The sequence below is a fragment of the Triturus cristatus genome, chromosome 7 (assembly GCF_964204655.1).
Source record: "Triturus cristatus chromosome 7, aTriCri1.1, whole genome shotgun sequence".
Lineage (NCBI taxonomy): Eukaryota > Metazoa > Chordata > Amphibia > Caudata > Salamandridae > Triturus > Triturus cristatus.
The window spans coordinates 323,350,829-323,369,253 of record NC_140590.1 but is presented as its reverse complement, the minus strand read 5'-3'; the positions used below and the strand labels follow the sequence as shown (position 1 = coordinate 323,369,253).

Here is an 18,425-nt window from a genome sequence, read left to right as displayed (position 1 = left end):
GACGCATCTTCACTCAGTTCCATCACCAAGACTGAAACACTCACAGTGGGCACGGGTATACTCCGCCATTTACTCTAACTACTCCAGAGGGGTGGCGATCCTCATTCGCAGTGGGCTGGACTGGGTGGAACACCGCACTATATTGGACACAGAGGGTAGATACGTTATCACACATGGCATGCTCCAGGGGAGACCACTGGTACTGGTGGCCGTATACGGCCCTAATGTAGATGACCCAGAATTCTTTAGCGCTGTATGGGCCCAGATCACGCTACTAGAATGTTCGACAATTATCCTGGGGGGAGACTTCAATGTGGTGCTCAACGATGCGTTAGATCGCAGAGGCGCTGGGGGGCCCACGCACACTAGGGCCCGTCAGGCTCTCCTAGACATAATGGAGGAGGGACGGTTGGCTGATGTGTGGAGATCCAGGCACCCAGATGTCACTGTGGGGACATGCATAACTAGTCAACATGCAGCCTGGTCTCGCCTGGACTACTGGCTGGTGACGCCAGACGTGGCTTCCTGGGTGGTGGGGGTGGACATTCAGGATAGGTCGCTCTCAGATCACGCCCCCTGCTTACTGGAGATAGCAGTGCCGGATACCCCTCCGCGCGCTTTCTCCTGGCGGTTACCCCCTCATGCGCTTACCGATTCCGTCTTCACTGAAGAGCTCAGGGCAGACATTGAGAAATATTTTGCAGACAACGTTTGGTCAGTGTCCATCGAGGCTGTCCTGTGGGACGCGTTTAAGGTGGTGATCCGGGGCCAGTGCATCTCGAGACAGGCAGGGGTCCTAAAAGTAATCCGCCAGACCCTCAGCAAATTGGAGAGGGAGCTACAAGAGTTAGACGTGAACTGCAATGATCCTTCACCCGAATTGGCGGTACAAATGAAGGCCAAACTGCTGACATTCAACGAAGAGGCACGGCGCGAGGTGGCATTCCTGGGCAAACACGCAACGGCACGTACATACGGGGAGGGGGACAGACCGAGTAGAACCCTAGCGAGGCTCCTATCGCCACGCGCACAATCGAACTATATTCACTCCTTTAGAAGCAGAGAGGGGACACTCATTGTCGGACAGGAAGCGGTTCTTAACACATTTTCAGAGTTTTACTCGTCTCTATACACCTCTAGACAGGCTACCGCTCCAGACTCCCTAGATGGTTTCCTGGACTCCATAGCCATAGTATGGTTTAACGACTTCCATCGCCGGTATATGGATGCCCCATTTACCGCCAAGGACATAGCGCAGGTGATAATGAGTATGCCCGCAAACAAGGCCCCGGGTCCGGATGGACTGACGACGGCCTTTTATAAGGCCTATGTTGAGGAACTGGCCCCCAGACTTCACTCTGTCTTTGCCGAGGCCCTGGAGTCGGGCTCCCTGCCCGACTCGATGCGCGAAGCATTAATAATAACGCTGCTGAAACCGGACAAGGATGGCCAGGTGTTGGACTCGTACCGTCCCTTATCACTAATTAATGTCGATGTTAAAATCTACGCTAAAATCATCGCGGACCGACTGCAGCCCCTGCTCCCCATGGTGGCACTGCCCGATCAATCTGGGTTTATCCCTGGCCGAGCTACGTCGCATAACCTCAGAACGATATTTTCAATATTACACTATCTACATCCTTCCATACAGGCGGCGGTCATTTTCTTAGACGCCATGAAGGCGTTTGACTCGCTGGAATGGCCCTACCTTTTTAGGATCCTTGGTAGGATGGGTTTTAGCCCCCTCTTCATTAACTCGATTAGACTACTATACGATGCGCCCAGGGCGCGGGTGTGTGTGAACGGTCTGATTTCCCAGCCGTTTGCTGTCTCCCGCGGGACTCGGCAGGGCTGCCCCCTATCCCCGCTACTCTTTGCCATTGCCATGGAGCCTCTTGCGGCCAGGGTCAGGCAACATCACACGGCAAGGGGCATCGGATTCAGCTCCCGCAGCTTGCTGATTTCCTTATATGCGGATGATGTCACGCTGTATGTCACAAACCCTGCCGAGAACTTAAACCCATTGTTGAGAGAGTTTGTCCGTTTCGAGGGTCTTGCAGGGGTATCCATTAACTGGTCCAAGTCTGTCGCGTTCCCTTTGACAGATACCACATCGGAGGTGCTGTCTGACTACCCCCTGCGCTGGGAAGCTGACGCCGTCAAATACTTGGGGATCTGGATCAGCTGCAACTTAAACGATCTCTGGTCTCTGAATTTTGGCAGGGCGGTGGACTGGTTGGAAGAAAGATAGAACTGTGGAACAAACTCCCCCTGTCTCTGGTTGCTAGAATAGCCCTAACAAAAATGGTGGTTCTTCCCAAATTTTTATATCTATTTGTGAACCTCCCCATACCGCTAACTACGCATTTTCACGCCCGGGTGCGAGCACTGTTGTTGACACTGGTCTGGGCTGGTGGTCAGGCGAGGGCGTCTTGGGCGCTGCTTACCCTCCCGTTGAGGCAGGGTGGACTGGGGGCCCCAGATATGCAACTATACTCGCTATGTGCGCAAGCACAATTCCTACATTTTTGGGTTTTTCCCACCCCTTGTCAACCGCATGTTGCGGTAGAACTGGCTGCCGCGGCTCCATTACCGCTAAGTGTGGCGTTGTATGGGAGGGCGCCTCCTCCATCAAAAGATGTGGACACGGTGGCACTGCTCCGATGGACATGGCGGGAACTGCAGAAGAGGGCAAAGCTCCCACTTCTCTATGCGCCGGCCATTCCCCTGCGAGGCAATCCAATGATGCCCTGCCTACAGGACAGCGGGGGCGATATCACTATTAAGGGGAAGCCCCTGCACACTTTTGCTGACGTCTACCCCAAGGGCACCTTCAGGGAGCCAGGTTCTGGAGGGACAGACCCACCCGAGTCCTTTTCTGACCTCTTCACTTACTATAAGCTCAAAGAATCCTGTAAAGCACTGTGGCCTCAGTTTCCAGAGGAACCCCCACAGCTCGTTGCGCTACAAAACTTGCTCTCGAGGGCATCTCCCAAAAAACTTGTGTCCCGACTATATAACTGTATGCAGGAACAATCCCCCGTTGTAGTACCTTCCTCCATGCACGCATGGAATGCGGAATTGGAGGATCCCTTGTCGGAAGAGCAGTGGGCCTTCTGCTGCAGACAGCTAACGGAACTATCGCCTAATTATAGGCTGCGCCTGGTGCATTTCAAGTTTTTACACAGATACTATCGTACACCAAAGTCGTTGCACCGCATGGGTCTTAGGGAAGACGATGCGTGCTGGAAATGCGGATCCGAAAATGCCTCTTTTCTGCATGTTGTATGGAGCTGCCCGAGGCTCGAAGAGTACTGGTCCAACATTTTTGTGGCTATCGACCAAATTTTACTCCGAACCGATACGCCAACTCCGCACCGCGGGTTATTGGGGTACGTTCAAGATACTGCACCGAAGAATAGGAAATTACATGCACTACTGCTCCTTTATGCTAAGAGACAGGTGGCAGTGCGCTGGGGTCGCAGATCGCTGCCTAAGTTCTCCGAGTGGGTGAAGGATGTGACGTATGGTAACACGCAACTCGAGTGTTATTGGGACTTGATGCCAGCTGCCTCCCGGCCCAGGGATATCTGGGAGCCATTCCTGCGGTGGTCGCGGGAGAGAGCAAGCTCCCCTAAGTCCACAAAATCGGGGTCTGGGGGAGTCTCTGATGACATGGGCTGACGCTGTTGGGCGGGGGGTTGCGGTCGCTTGGGCCGCTGAGCCCGGTACTCTTCCACGTTTCATTGACACCCTCTGAGGGCGGTGGGACTTGGCTTGTGCCTCGTAGTCTGGGGGTAGCACTGCAGTGACATGCCTGACCCGGAGTCCGGATTCAACTGTGCGTAGTCCTGCGCTTCCCGAAAGTTACTGCAGTCCAATCTATATGTGTATTCTTCTCTTTGCTGCCGTGACCACATGCTAGCTCTGGGATATCTCCTTTGTAAGTGTTGACCCTCCATTGCTAGAGAAATCAAATTGGTTTATCCTATGCTGCTTTCCGTTCGTACCATCGTTTGTTTTGTTTCTGTTTATCTATGAGTGAATTTGGGTGTAAAAGAAAACTGATATTTGTGTACATGGTATTTTACAGTGTCAAATTGGGTTTGCAACCACATGTGTTTGATGACGCCATGAAAGTACGCAACTGTAATGTCATTGATGTGCTAACCTGAATAAACACAATTTAAAAAAAAAAATCAAATTTAAGTGTTTAGATGTTAGGTGGCTCTAAAAAGAGCCGTTGTGTTAATTGAGGAACAGAGGAACAAAAAAATGAAAAAAATTATATGGTGCCGCATGTGTGCTGCTGTATCTTGCGCTCTATTAGGGGAATGCTGGTGTCCCCATAAGAGAGAAGAGCATTGCACCGTATATGCACCCTCTTGAAAAGAGGGTGTATATCCAGAGGAACAGAAGCAGGTGAAGCTGCTGCCGCAGATGAAGTGCTCGGCTGAGCTGCCGATGATGTGCTCGGCTGAGCTGCTGCGGATGTGCTCGGCTAAGCTGCTGGAGGGTTTTCTCTAGCAGCTCGAGCATAAGCCACAGGATGTACTTCTCTAACGTGCCTGATCATAGTGAAGATACTAAAAGAGTATTTCTTTTTAGGATCTCCTCTTGATAAGACACCACCACAAATAGTGCAGGTGACTTTTGGAGCATTCACCTTCTTCTGTCCCTCTGGAAAAGTGAAAAATTGCCATATAAAAGAGTTTTTCTGTTTCCTCTGCCTCTGTGGTACAAGGGTCTCCTGCTCACTCCCAGAAGATGACTGCTGCTCTGCCATTCTCAAGTACTGGAGTACTGGAAAAGCTGCTCAGCTCCTTCTCCCAGGGAATCAGAAGTAATAATGAGGGGAGTGGGTGTGGTGTTGGAAGTTTCTGGAACTGAAACTACTATAAACCAATGAAAAGTGTTGTTTCCAAATCACATGACTTGCCGTGAGCGCACCGTGCGCGTACGGTGCACGCGTGCATGCGCGTACGGAGCACGTGCGTACGGAGCACGCACGACGTACGCATGCGCACGTGGAGCACCTAGGCATGCGCACATGGAGCACGTACGCATGCGTGCACCGTGCGGTCAAAAATCCTTTAAATTTTTTTTTTTTTAAAGTGTTTATAAGTTTATAGAAGATATTAACTATGCTGTTCAACTTTATCCAAATAAAAAAATAAAAAAAAGTTGAGCCATTCCATATTACAGGATAAAGTCGATCTATAACTATATATATAGGTAGCTTATTGTAAAATAAATATTTAAAAAATATAATAATACATTCATAAATTAGCATTTAAAAAACCTTGCAAATTCACTTAAAAAACCATAGGTTTCACACACGTTATAGTTAGGAATTAGCATTTAAAAAACCTTGCAAATTCACTTAAAAAACCATAGGTTTCAAACATGTTATAGTTAGCTGGACATTTCACTCGTAAAAAACCAATGAAATTCCCCCGTTATAGTTAGTTCAGCTAACTATAACTCGCGCGCCCGCAATCCACTGCTGATGATGTCACATATTACATCACTCATGACATGGTCAGTGACATCACTCATGACATCACTGATGACATCTCAAATGACATCACTGATGACATCACTGATGACATCATCCATTGAGTATGTGTTTCTGAACAATTTTAATATATATAGGGAAAGGCCTGTTAACTATAACATGTGTGAAACCTATGGTTTTTTCAGTGAATTTGCAAGGTTTTTTAAATGCTAATTCCTAACTATAACGTGTGTGAAACCTATGGTTTTTTCAGTGAATTTGCAAGGTTTTTTAAATGCTAATTCCTAACTATAACGTGTGTGAAACCTATGGTTTTTTCAGTGAATTTGCAAGGTTTTTTAAATGCTAATTCCTAACTATAACGTGTGTGAAACCTATGGTTTTTTAAGTGAATATATATATATGTGTGTGTATAAAGTGCATGTATATATGTGTATATATTACAGCTCAGACTTCCACTCCAACCGGAAAGAAGGTACCGCACTCTCGGGTGAAAAATTTCATCCATTTATTAATCACAGACAGGCGAGACGCGTTTCGGCTTGCACCTTCCTCTGCCACAAATTGTTACCGGCATCAAGCGCTATTTTATCATACTTTCACATATGCTCAAATGCATTTAAACATTGACATGAAAAGCGGCATGCAAAGTTAATTCCTTCAACTGACATTGAGCGCCATTTTGGAGTGGGTTTTCCAACTCTTTTGACTTTACATCATTAACCACAGTACATTTCATTAAAGTCATCTTAAAAAATAATAGCATTGAATATGGAAATTATATCTTTCCAATCATATAACATATTGGCAACATCTATAATATTAATTTTTAATCGAATCGAGCGTGTCACAATCAAATTATTTATATTTTGAATTTTTAGCTATTCGACTCTAAATGAGCTAGCAGCATTCATACCACAAATTATTAGACCTCTGATTAAGCTCTGGATGAGCATTTCAACGCTCTACAGTATTATGTAAATCAAAATAAAAATTGATTAGTGACAATGCAAATTTAACTCCAATCCATTAATTCCAACACTCCTTGTCTGTTGTGTAAGGTGGGAAATTTATCAGAGCCAGACACGCAACAATAGATATATTCACATGCTAAAAAATATAGCAGAGGCATTGTAAAGGATATGTACTTTTCAGACACAAACTTGATACTAGTGGTTTGTCATCAAAACACTATCAACATTAAACTTGAAGGGGGGATTCTCAACCTACGTGAATGGCCAACTCTTCTTCCGTATTAAGACCTCCTGGAGCCCTTGTTTGCTGATCGATAATATATCTCTATTCTAACCTGCGTAAACGGAGTTCTCTATTCCCTCCTCTTTCATTGGGTGGAATGTGATCAATACAGAAGAATCGTAAGAGATTTCTATTGCTGGAGTGCAGTTCAGCAAAATGTCTTGCAATTGGGTATGCAGGATCTTTTTTCTCGATAGCTCGGGCATGCTCAAGAATGCGTCTTTTTGTGGGATGTATTGTGCTTCCTATATATAGCAGGTTGCATGGGCAGGAAAGACAGTAAACACAAAAAGGGGTATTGCAAGTGAGAAACTTATTAATTTTTCTCACTTTGTTTGAGCCAGGTACTTTAAAAGACAATGTCTTGCTGCTAGATTTACACGCCTTACATCTTGTGCAAGGGTAGATTCAGTTAGAGCACTCAGACGTGGATTATTTTTGTTACTATCTAAATGGCTCCGGATTAAGTTGTCCCTTAGTGATCTACTTCTCCTATATGTTATTTTAGGATACTTGGACAGGTTCTTTCCTATTACTGAGTCTGTTTTTAAAATATGCCAATTACGCTTTATAATTCTAGAGATATTTTGGGTCTCATCAGTAAAGGTTATAATTAGTCTAAATTCCGGGTTATCGGAATTTTCAGACTTTGGTCTCCTGTCCCTTAGTAGTAACTTCCTAGGAATTCTCTCAACCCTTTTTAAGGCTGATTGTACCATATCATCTGAGTATCCTCTCTTTCTGAATCTCTGTGAGGCTTCTAAAGCTGATGTTTCAAAACCCACTTGTCTAGTACAGTTCCTTCTTAATCTTAAAAATTCCCCATAGGGTATACTTTTAATTAGAGGTGCCGGGTGACTGCTACTAGCCTCCAAAATCGAATTTCCCTCTGCCGGTTTACGATGAAGGGAAGTACAGATGGTACCTTCTGCTATAAATACCTTCAAATCAAGGAAGTTCACTTCTGTGGCACTTATATCCCCACTGAAGTGAAGATTCACATAATTATTGTTCAAGGTAGCAATATATTCTCCTGCCTCCTCTTTTGAGCCTTTCCATAAAATAAATAAGTCGTCTATATAGCGGTGCCACCCTACTATACAGGAAAACCATTTCTGATGATCATCAGCCCATATGTATACAGATGTGGGTATATATGTATGTATGTATGTATGTATGTATGTGTATATATATATTCACTGATAAAACCATCGGTTTCAGGGGCGTTATAGTTAGCTGGACATTTCACTTGTACATAACTATAGAAATTCCCCCGTTTATAGATAACTCGTGCACCCGCAATGCACTGCTGATGACGTCACATATTTCATCACTCATGACATGGTCAGTGACATCACTCATGACATCACTAATGACATCTCAAATGACATCACAGATGACATCATCCAGTGAATGTGTGTTTTTCTGAAAATTAAATATGTTTTATATATGTATATCTCAAGGTCGATGGAAGAATAAATGGGTATTTAAGTGTCTAAATGGATGATATTTTCTTTCGTAAAATTGATTGTATAACAGACTGATTAAGTGTATCTTAGTGAATACATGAGTTAGCAAGTAATGTTTAAATATGTACATATCTGTATCAGTCTCTTACTTTGTGTATAAGTGGCTGCATGGGTTGGTGAGTAGCTACATGAGTGTCTATATGGGTTATTGGTTGTTTTTTTGAGTATCAGTATGAGTGTCTGTATGGTTCGGTGGGGGGTATTACGTAGTGCATAGATGCATGAATGAGTGACTCACTGTTTGTATGTGTTGAAGACCGCATGTGTGCAGGACTGTATGGGTGCATGAGTGTGTGTATGGGTGTGTTAGTGAGTGAATGACTGTCTCAATAGTGTCTTTATGAGTAACTACATATGTTTTATACTAGTATCTGTGACTATTGGTGTATATAAGTGAGTTTATGTGAGAGATTGGAAGAGTTCCTGTATGAATAAGTATGTGTTTCTATAAGTGATTGTTTAAAAGACTGAGTATGTGTAAGTTTCTGTAGAAGTAAGTGTGGTGGTGTGTGTATAACTCTGTATGCAAGTAAATGGATGTTTGATTATTCATTAGCATGAGTGACTGTGTGTGAGTAACTATGGGTGAGTGGCGGTGTGTAACAGGATGTATAGGTGTATGAGTACATATGATGAGTGAGTTCATGTATGAGGGACTGTATAGGACTGTTGGTGAATGAGTGGATGTGTATGTGGATCTTAGAATTACTGAATAGGTTGTTGTAACTGGTATTGGTATGTCAATTGTTTTTAAAATTTTAGTTTCTATTTTTGAATGTGTGTATCAAAGTTTATATTAGGATGAGAGGAGGTCTGCCACTCTATAACAAGGACGATGTCATCAGTGATGTCATCAGTGATGTCATTTGAGATGTCATCAGTGATGTCATGAGTGATGTCACTGACCATGTCATGAGTGATGTAATGTGTGACGTCATCAGCAGTGCATTGCGGCCGCGCGAGTTATAGTTAGCTGAACTAACTATAACGGGGGAATTTCTATGGTTTTGTACGAGTGAAATGTCCAGCTAACTAGAACGCCCCTGAAACGTATGGTATTTTCAGTGAATTTCTAAGGTTTTTTTAAATGCTAATTCTTAACTATAACGTGCCTATGGTGTTTTTCAGTGAATTTCAAAGTTTTTTTAAGTGCTAATTTCTAACTATGCCTACAGAGATAGGACATGTGAAGAAAGAAGAAAAAACGCACAGAAAAAAAATAGAAATGCAGAAAGAAGCAACAGAAGTCCTCAAAGACGAAGAAAAGTGCAGGAAGAATGAAAACGTGCAGAAAGAACAAACAGAAGAGCAGAAAGAAGCCTTGTTGCAAAATCATCCTGTACCCTCAAGTTTTTCAGACGGATACTGGTGGTAACTGAGTCTGACTAACCAGTCCTAGAGCCAGTGCTATGTTAAAAGACACTCAGAAAACAGTGAAAACACCTACATACACTAGGGACATTATGCGTTGGGGTCCCCCTGTGATCAGCATGACCTCCTCTGTAGGACCCTAGTATATAATAGGGCAGGGGATTAAAACTACCTCTTAAAATGTGCACACGTCACCTCAGGCCCCATCCCCTCACTTCCCCACTGTGTAAACACGCTCTGTGGCCGTTTTAAGTTGGGAGATTAAGTCCCTTGAATCCTGAGGGTCCCTAGGGTCCAACTAGCCCACTAGGTACCTTCAGTAAGCGCCGCAGAGCTGCGTTGCAGAGAGGTGTAAAAAGTGGCACGGCCTGGACCACCACCTCTCTGCAACGCAGCTCAGTGGCGCTTACTGGAAGCACCTGGTGGGCTAGTTAGCCCCCAGGGGCCCTCAGGATTGAAAGGGAATTATTTCCGCAACTTAAAACGCGCCACAGGGCGTGTTTGCACACGTCACAACAAACAAATGATGGACGGAATGCTGACAATGCAGACATTCTCCCCCAGTCAAGAGATCTGGGTTAAATCCATCGTTCTTTTGCCCACTACACCACCCCAGTTTAGACATGGCCATATGCAAATCAGTCTTGACCCTGTGCCTCATGGGAACAGTCCAGCCCGAACTGCCAAGCCATGTCTTCCCTGGACCGGAATCAAGCATCCTAGGACCGGTTTCTGGCTATCAGCCGTCATCAGCCAGGATAGCTTGACTCCAGTGGTGTAGTGAGCACGGGTCCCACGTCTGGGAATACCCATCCCACTTAGGGCGAAAAGCGTTACAACAAACAAATGATGGACGGAATGCTGACAATGCAGACATTCTCCCCCAGTCAAGAGATCTGGGTTAAATCCATCATTCTTTTGCCCACTACACCACCCCAGTTTAGACATGGCCATATGCAAATCAGTCTTGACCCTGTGCCTCATGGGAACAGTCCAGCCCGAACTGCCAAGCCATGTCTTCCCTGGACCGGAATCAAGTATCCTAGGACCGGTTTCTGGCTATCAGCCGTCATCAGCCAGGATAGCTTGACTCCAGTGGTGTAGTGAGCACGGGTCCCACGTCTGGGAATACCCATCCCACTTAGGGCGAAAAGCGTTACAACAAACAAATGATGGACGGAATGCTGACAATGCAGACATTCTCCCCCAGTCAAGAGATCTGGGTTAAATCCATCGTTCTTTTGCCCACTACACCACCCCAGTTTAGACATGGCCATATGCAAATCAGTCTTGACCCTGTGCCTCATGGGAACAGTCCAGCCCGAACTGCCAAGCCATGTCTTCCCTGGACCGGAATCAAGCATCCTAGGACCGGTTTCTGGCTATCAGCCGTCATCAGCCAGGATAGCTTGACTCCAGTGGTGTAGTGAGCACGGGTCCCACGTCTGGGAATACCCATCCCACTTAGGGCGAAAAGCGTTACAACAAACAAATGATGGACGGAATGCTGACAATGCAGACATTCTCCCCCAGTCAAGAGATCTGGGTTAAATCCATCGTTCTTTTGCCCACTACACCACCCCAGTTTAGACATGGCCATATGCAAATCAGTCTTGACCCTGTGCCTCATGGGAACAGTCCAGCCCGAACTGCCAAGCCATGTCTTCCCTGGACCGGAATCAAGCATCCTAGGACCGGTTTCTGGCTATCAGCCGTCATCAGCCAGGATAGCTTGACTCCAGTGGTGTAGTGAGCACGGGTCCCACGTCTGGGAATACCCATCCCACTTAGGGCGAAAAGCGTTACAACAAACAAATGATGGACGGAATGCTGACAATGCAGACATTCTCCCCCAGTCAAGAGATCTGGGTTAAATCCATCGTTCTTTTGCCCACTACACCACCCCAGTTTAGACATGGCCATATGCAAATCAGTCTTGACCCTGTGCCTCATGGGAACAGCCCAGCCCGAACTGCCAAGCCATGTCTTCCCTGGACCGGAATCAAGCATCCTAGGACCGGTTTCTGGCTATCAGCCGTCATCAGCCAGGATAGCTTGACTCCAGTGGTGTAGTGAGCACGGGTCCCACGTCTGGGAATACCCATCCCACTTAGGGCGAAAAGCGTTACAACAAACAAATGATGGACGGAATGCTGACAATGCAGACATTCTCCCCCAGTCAAGAGATCTGGGTTAAATCCATCATTCTTTTGCCCACTACACCACCCCAGTTTAGACATGGCCATATGCAAATCAGTCTTGACCCTGTGCCTCATGGGAACAGTCCAGCCCGAACTGCCAAGCCATGTCTTCCCTGGACCGGAATCAAGTATCCTAGGACCGGTTTCTGGCTATCAGCCGTCATCAGCCAGGATAGCTTGACTCCAGTGGTGTAGTGAGCACGGGTCCCACGTCTGGGAATACCCATCCCACTTAGGGCGAAAAGCGTTACAACAAACAAATGATGGACGGAATGCTGACAATGCAGACATTCTCCCCCAGTCAAGAGATCTGGGTTAAATCCATCGTTCTTTTGCCCACTACACCACCCCAGTTTAGACATGGCCATATGCAAATCAGTCTTGACCCTGTGCCTCATGGGAACAGTCCAGCCCGAACTGCCAAGCCATGTCTTCCCTGGACCGGAATCAAGCATCCTAGGACCGGTTTCTGGCTATCAGCCGTCATCAGCCAGGATAGCTTGACTCCAGTGGTGTAGTGAGCACGGGTCCCACGTCTGGGAATACCCATCCCACTTAGGGCGAAAAGCGTTACAACAAACAAATGATGGACGGAATGCTGACAATGCAGACATTCTCCCCCAGTCAAGAGATCTGGGTTAAATCCATCGTTCTTTTGCCCACTACACCACCCCAGTTTAGACATGGCCATATGCAAATCAGTCTTGACCCTGTGCCTCATGGGAACAGTCCAGCCCGAACTGCCAAGCCATGTCTTCCCTGGACCGGAATCAAGCATCCTAGGACCGGTTTCTGGCTATCAGCCGTCATCAGCCAGGATAGCTTGACTCCAGTGGTGTAGTGAGCACGGGTCCCACGTCTGGGAATACCCATCCCACTTAGGGCGAAAAGCGTTACAACAAACAAATGATGGACGGAATGCTGACAATGCAGACATTCTCCCCCAGTCAAGAGATCTGGGTTAAATCCATCGTTCTTTTGCCCACTACACCACCCCAGTTTAGACATGGCCATATGCAAATCAGTCTTGACCCTGTGCCTCATGGGAACAGTCCAGCCCGAACTGCCAAGCCATGTCTTCCCTGGACCGGAATCAAGCATCTTAGGACCGGTTTCTGGCTATCAGCCGTCATCAGCCAGGATAGCTTGACTCCAGTGGTGTAGTGAGCACGGGTCCCACGTCTGGGAATACCCATCCCACTTAGGGCGAAAAGCGTTACAACAAACAAATGATGGACGGAATGCTGACAATGCAGACATTCTCCCCCAGTCAAGAGATCTGGGTTAAATCCATCGTTCTTTTGCCCACTACACCACCCCAGTTTAGACATGGCCATATGCAAATCAGTCTTGACCCTGTGCCTCATGGGAACAGTCCAGCCCGAACTGCCAAGCCATGTCTTCCCTGGACCGGAATCAAGCATCCTAGGACCGGTTTCTGGCTATCAGCCGTCATCAGCCAGGATAGCTTGACTCCAGTGGTGTAGTGAGCACGGGTCCCACGTCTGGGAATACCCATCCCACTTAGGGCGAAAAGCGTTACAACAAACAAATGATGGACGGAATGCTGACAATGCAGACATTCTCCCCCAGTCAAGAGATCTGGGTTAAATCCATCGTTCTTTTGCCCACTACACCACCCCAGTTTAGACATGGCCATATGCAAATCAGTCTTGACCCTGTGCCTCATGGGAACAGTCCAGCCCGAACTGCCAAGCCATGTCTTCCCTGGACCGGAATCAAGCATCCTAGGACCGGTTTCTGGCTATCAGCCGTCATCAGCCAGGATAGCTTGACTCCAGTGGTGTAGTGAGCACGGGTCCCACGTCTGGGAATACCCATCCCACTTAGGGCGAAAAGCGTTACAACAAACAAATGATGGACAGAATGCTGACAATGCAGACATTCTCCCCCAGTCAAGAGATCTGGGTTAAATCCATCGTTCTTTTGCCCACTACACCACCCCAGTTTAGACATGGCCATATGCAAATCAGTCTTGACCCTGTGCCTCATGGGAACAGTCCAGCCCGAACTGCCAAGCCATGTCTTCCCTGGACCGGAATCAAGCATCCTAGGACCGGTTTCTGGCTATCAGCCGTCATCAGCCAGTATAGCTTGACTCCAGTGGTGTAGTGAGCACGGGTCCCACGTCTGGGAATACCCATCCCACTTAGGGCGAAAAGCGTTACAACAAACAAATGATGGACGGAATGCTGACAATGCAGACATTCTCCCCCAGTCAAGAGATCTGGGTTAAATCCATCGTTCTTTTGCCCACTACACCACCCCAGTTTAGACATGGCCATATGCAAATCAGTCTTGACCCTGTGCCTCATGGGAACAGTCCAGCCCGAACTGCCAAGCCATGTCTTCCCTGGACCGGAATCAAGCATCCTAGGACCGGTTTCTGGCTATCAGCCGTCATCAGCCAGGATAGCTTGACTCCAGTGGTGTAGTGAGCACGGGTCCCACGTCTGGGAATACCCATCCCACTTAGGGCGAAAAGCGTTACAACAAACAAATGATGGACGGAATGCTGACAATGCAGACATTCTCCCCCAGTCAAGAGATCTGGGTTAAATCCATCATTCTTTTGCCCACTAAACCACCCCAGTTTAGACATGGCCATATGCAAATCAGTCTTGACCCTGTGCCTCATGGGAACAGTCCAGCCCGAACTGCCAAGCCACGTCTTCCCTGGACCGGAATCAAGCATCCTAGGACCGGTTTCTGGCTATCAGCCGTCATCAGCCAGGATAGCTTGACTCCAGTGGTGTAGTGAGCACGGGTCCCACGTCTGGGAATACCCATCCCACTTAGGGCGAAAAGCGTTACAACAAACAAATGATGGACGGAATGCTGACAATGCAGACATTCTCCCCCAGTCAAGAGATCTGGGTTAAATCCATCGTTCTTTTGCCCACTACACCACCCCAGTTTAGACATGGCCATATGCAAATCAGTCTTGACCCTGTGCCTCATGGGAACAGTCCAGCCCGAACTGCCAAGCCATGTCTTCCCTGGACCGGAATCAAGCATCCTAGGACCGGTTTCTGGCTATCAGCCGTCATCAGCCAGGATAGCTTGACTCCAGTGGTGTAGTGAGCACGGGTCCCACGTCTAGGAATACCCATCCCACTTAGGGCGAAAAGCGTTACAACAAACAAATGATGGACGGAATGCTGACAATGCAGACATTCTCCCCCAGTCAAGAGATCTGGGTTAAATCCATCGTTCTTTTGCCCACTACACCACCCCAGTTTAGACATGGCCATATGCAAATCAGTCTTGACCCTGTGCCTCATGGGAACAGTCCAGCCCGAACTGCCAAGCCATGTCTTCCCTGGACCGGAATCAAGCATCCTAGGACCGGTTTCTGGCTATCAGCCGTCATCAGCCAGGATAGCTTGACTCCAGTGGTGTAGTGAGCACGGGTCCCACGTCTGGGAATACCCATCCCACTTAGGGCGAAAAGCGTTACAACAAACAAATGATGGACGGAATGCTGACAATGCAGACATTCTCCCCCAGTCAAGAGATCTGGGTTAAATCCATCGTTCTTTTGCCCACTACACCACCCCAGTTTAGACATGGCCATATGCAAATCAGTCTTGACCCTGTGCCTCATGGGAACAGCCCAGCCCGAACTGCCAAGCCATGTCTTCCCTGGACCGGAATCAAGCATCCTAGGACCGGTTTCTGGCTATCAGCCGTCATCAGCCAGGATAGCTTGACTCCAGTGGTGTAGTGAGCACGGGTCCCACGTCTGGGAATACCCATCCCACTTAGGGCGAAAAGCGTTACAACAAACAAATGATGGACGGAATGCTGACAATGCAGACATTCTCCCCCAGTCAAGAGATCTGGGTTAAATCCATCGTTCTTTTGCCCACTACACCACCCCAGTTTAGACATGGCCATATGCAAATCAGTCTTGACCCTGTGCCTCATGGGAACAGTCCAGCCCGAACTGCCAAGCCATGTCTTCCCTGGACCGGAATCAAGCATCCTAGGACCGGTTTCTGGCTATCAGCCGTCATCAGCCAGGATAGCTTGACTCCAGTGGTGTAGTGAGCACGGGTCCCACGTCTGGGAATACCCATCCCACTTAGGGCGAAAAGCGTTACAACAAACAAATGATGGACGGAATGCTGACAATGCAGACATTCTCCCCCAGTCAAGAGATCTGGGTTAAATCCATCGTTCTTTTGCCCACTACACCACCCCAGTTTAGACATGGCCATATGCAAATCAGTCTTGACCCTGTGCCTCATGGGAACAGCCCAGCCCGAACTGCCAAGCCATGTCTTCCCTGGACCGGAATCAAGCATCCTAGGACCGGTTTCTGGCTATCAGCCGTCATCAGCCAGGATAGCTTGACTCCAGTGGTGTAGTGAGCACGGGTCCCACGTCTGGGAATACCCATCCCACTTAGGGCGAAAAGCGTTACAACAAACAAATGATGGACGGAATGCTGACAATGCAGACATTCTCCCCCAGTCAAGAGATCTGGGTTAAATCCATCATTCTTTTGCCCACTACACCACCCCAGTTTAGACATGGCCATATGCAAATCAGTCTTGACCCTGTGCCTCATGGGAACAGTCCAGCCCGAACTGCCAAGCCATGTCTTCCCTGGACCGGAATCAAGTATCCTAGGACCGGTTTCTGGCTATCAGCCGTCATCAGCCAGGATAGCTTGACTCCAGTGGTGTAGTGAGCACGGGTCCCACGTCTGGGAATACCCATCCCACTTAGGGCGAAAAGCGTTACAACAAACAAATGATGGACGGAATGCTGACAATGCAGACATTCTCCCCCAGTCAAGAGATCTGGGTTAAATCCATCGTTCTTTTGCCCACTACACCACCCCAGTTTAGACATGGCCATATGCAAATCAGTCTTGACCCTGTGCCTCATGGGAACAGTCCAGCCCGAACTGCCAAGCCATGTCTTCCCTGGACCGGAATCAAGCATCCTAGGACCGGTTTCTGGCTATCAGCCGTCATCAGCCAGGATAGCTTGACTCCAGTGGTGTAGTGAGCACGGGTCCCACGTCTGGGAATACCCATCCCACTTAGGGCGAAAAGCGTTACAACAAACAAATGATGGACGGAATGCTGACAATGCAGACATTCTCCCCCAGTCAAGAGATCTGGGTTAAATCCATCGTTCTTTTGCCCACTACACCACCCCAGTTTAGACATGGCCATATGCAAATCAGTCTTGACCCTGTGCCTCATGGGAACAGTCCAGCCCGAACTGCCAAGCCATGTCTTCCCTGGACCGGAATCAAGCATCCTAGGACCGGTTTCTGGCTATCAGCCGTCATCAGCCAGGATAGCTTGACTCCAGTGGTGTAGTGAGCACGGGTCCCACGTCTGGGAATACCCATCCCACTTAGGGCGAAAAGCGTTACAACAAACAAATGATGGACGGAATGCTGACAATGCAGACATTCTCCCCCAGTCAAGAGATCTGGGTTAAATCCATCGTTCTTTTGCCCACTACACCACCCCAGTTTAGACATGGCCATATGCAAATCAGTCTTGACCCTGTGCCTCATGGGAACAGTCCAGCCCGAACTGCCAAGCCATGTCTTCCCTGGACCGGAATCAAGCATCTTAGGACCGGTTTCTGGCTATCAGCCGTCATCAGCCAGGATAGCTTGACTCCAGTGGTGTAGTGAGCACGGGTCCCACGTCTGGGAATACCCATCCCACTTAGGGCGAAAAGCGTTACAACAAACAAATGATGGACGGAATGCTGACAATGCAGACATTCTCCCCCAGTCAAGAGATCTGGGTTAAATCCATCGTTCTTTTGCCCACTACACCACCCCAGTTTAGACATGGCCATATGCAAATCAGTCTTGACCCTGTGCCTCATGGGAACAGTCCAGCCCGAACTGCCAAGCCATGTCTTCCCTGGACCGGAATCAAGCATCCTAGGACCGGTTTCTGGCTATCAGCCGTCATCAGCCAGGATAGCTTGACTCCAGTGGTGTAGTGAGCACGGGTCCCACGTCTGGGAATACCCATCCCACTTAGGGCGAAAAGCGTTACAACAAACAAATGATGGACGGAATGCTGACAATGCAGACATTCTCCCCCAGTCAAGAGATCTGGGTTAAATCCATCGTTCTTTTGCCCACTACACCACCCCAGTTTAGACATGGCCATATGCAAATCAGTCTTGACCCTGTGCCTCATGGGAACAGTCCAGCCCGAACTGCCAAGCCATGTCTTCCCTGGACCGGAATCAAGCATCCTAGGACCGGTTTCTGGCTATCAGCCGTCATCAGCCAGGATAGCTTGACTCCAGTGGTGTAGTGAGCACGGGTCCCACGTCTGGGAATACCCATCCCACTTAGGGCGAAAAGCGTTACAACAAACAAATGATGGACAGAATGCTGACAATGCAGACATTCTCCCCCAGTCAAGAGATCTGGGTTAAATCCATCGTTCTTTTGCCCACTACACCACCCCAGTTTAGACATGGCCATATGCAAATCAGTCTTGACCCTGTGCCTCATGGGAACAGTCCAGC

General features: G+C 47.9%; 1 protein-coding gene across 2 annotated transcripts in view; it reads left to right on the top strand.

Moving 5' to 3' along the window:
* TFPT (TCF3 fusion partner) overlaps window positions 1-18,425 on the top strand; it is a 183,108-nt gene that overhangs the window by 95,884 nt on the left and 68,799 nt on the right. The gene's annotated exons all lie outside the window — the stretch shown is intronic.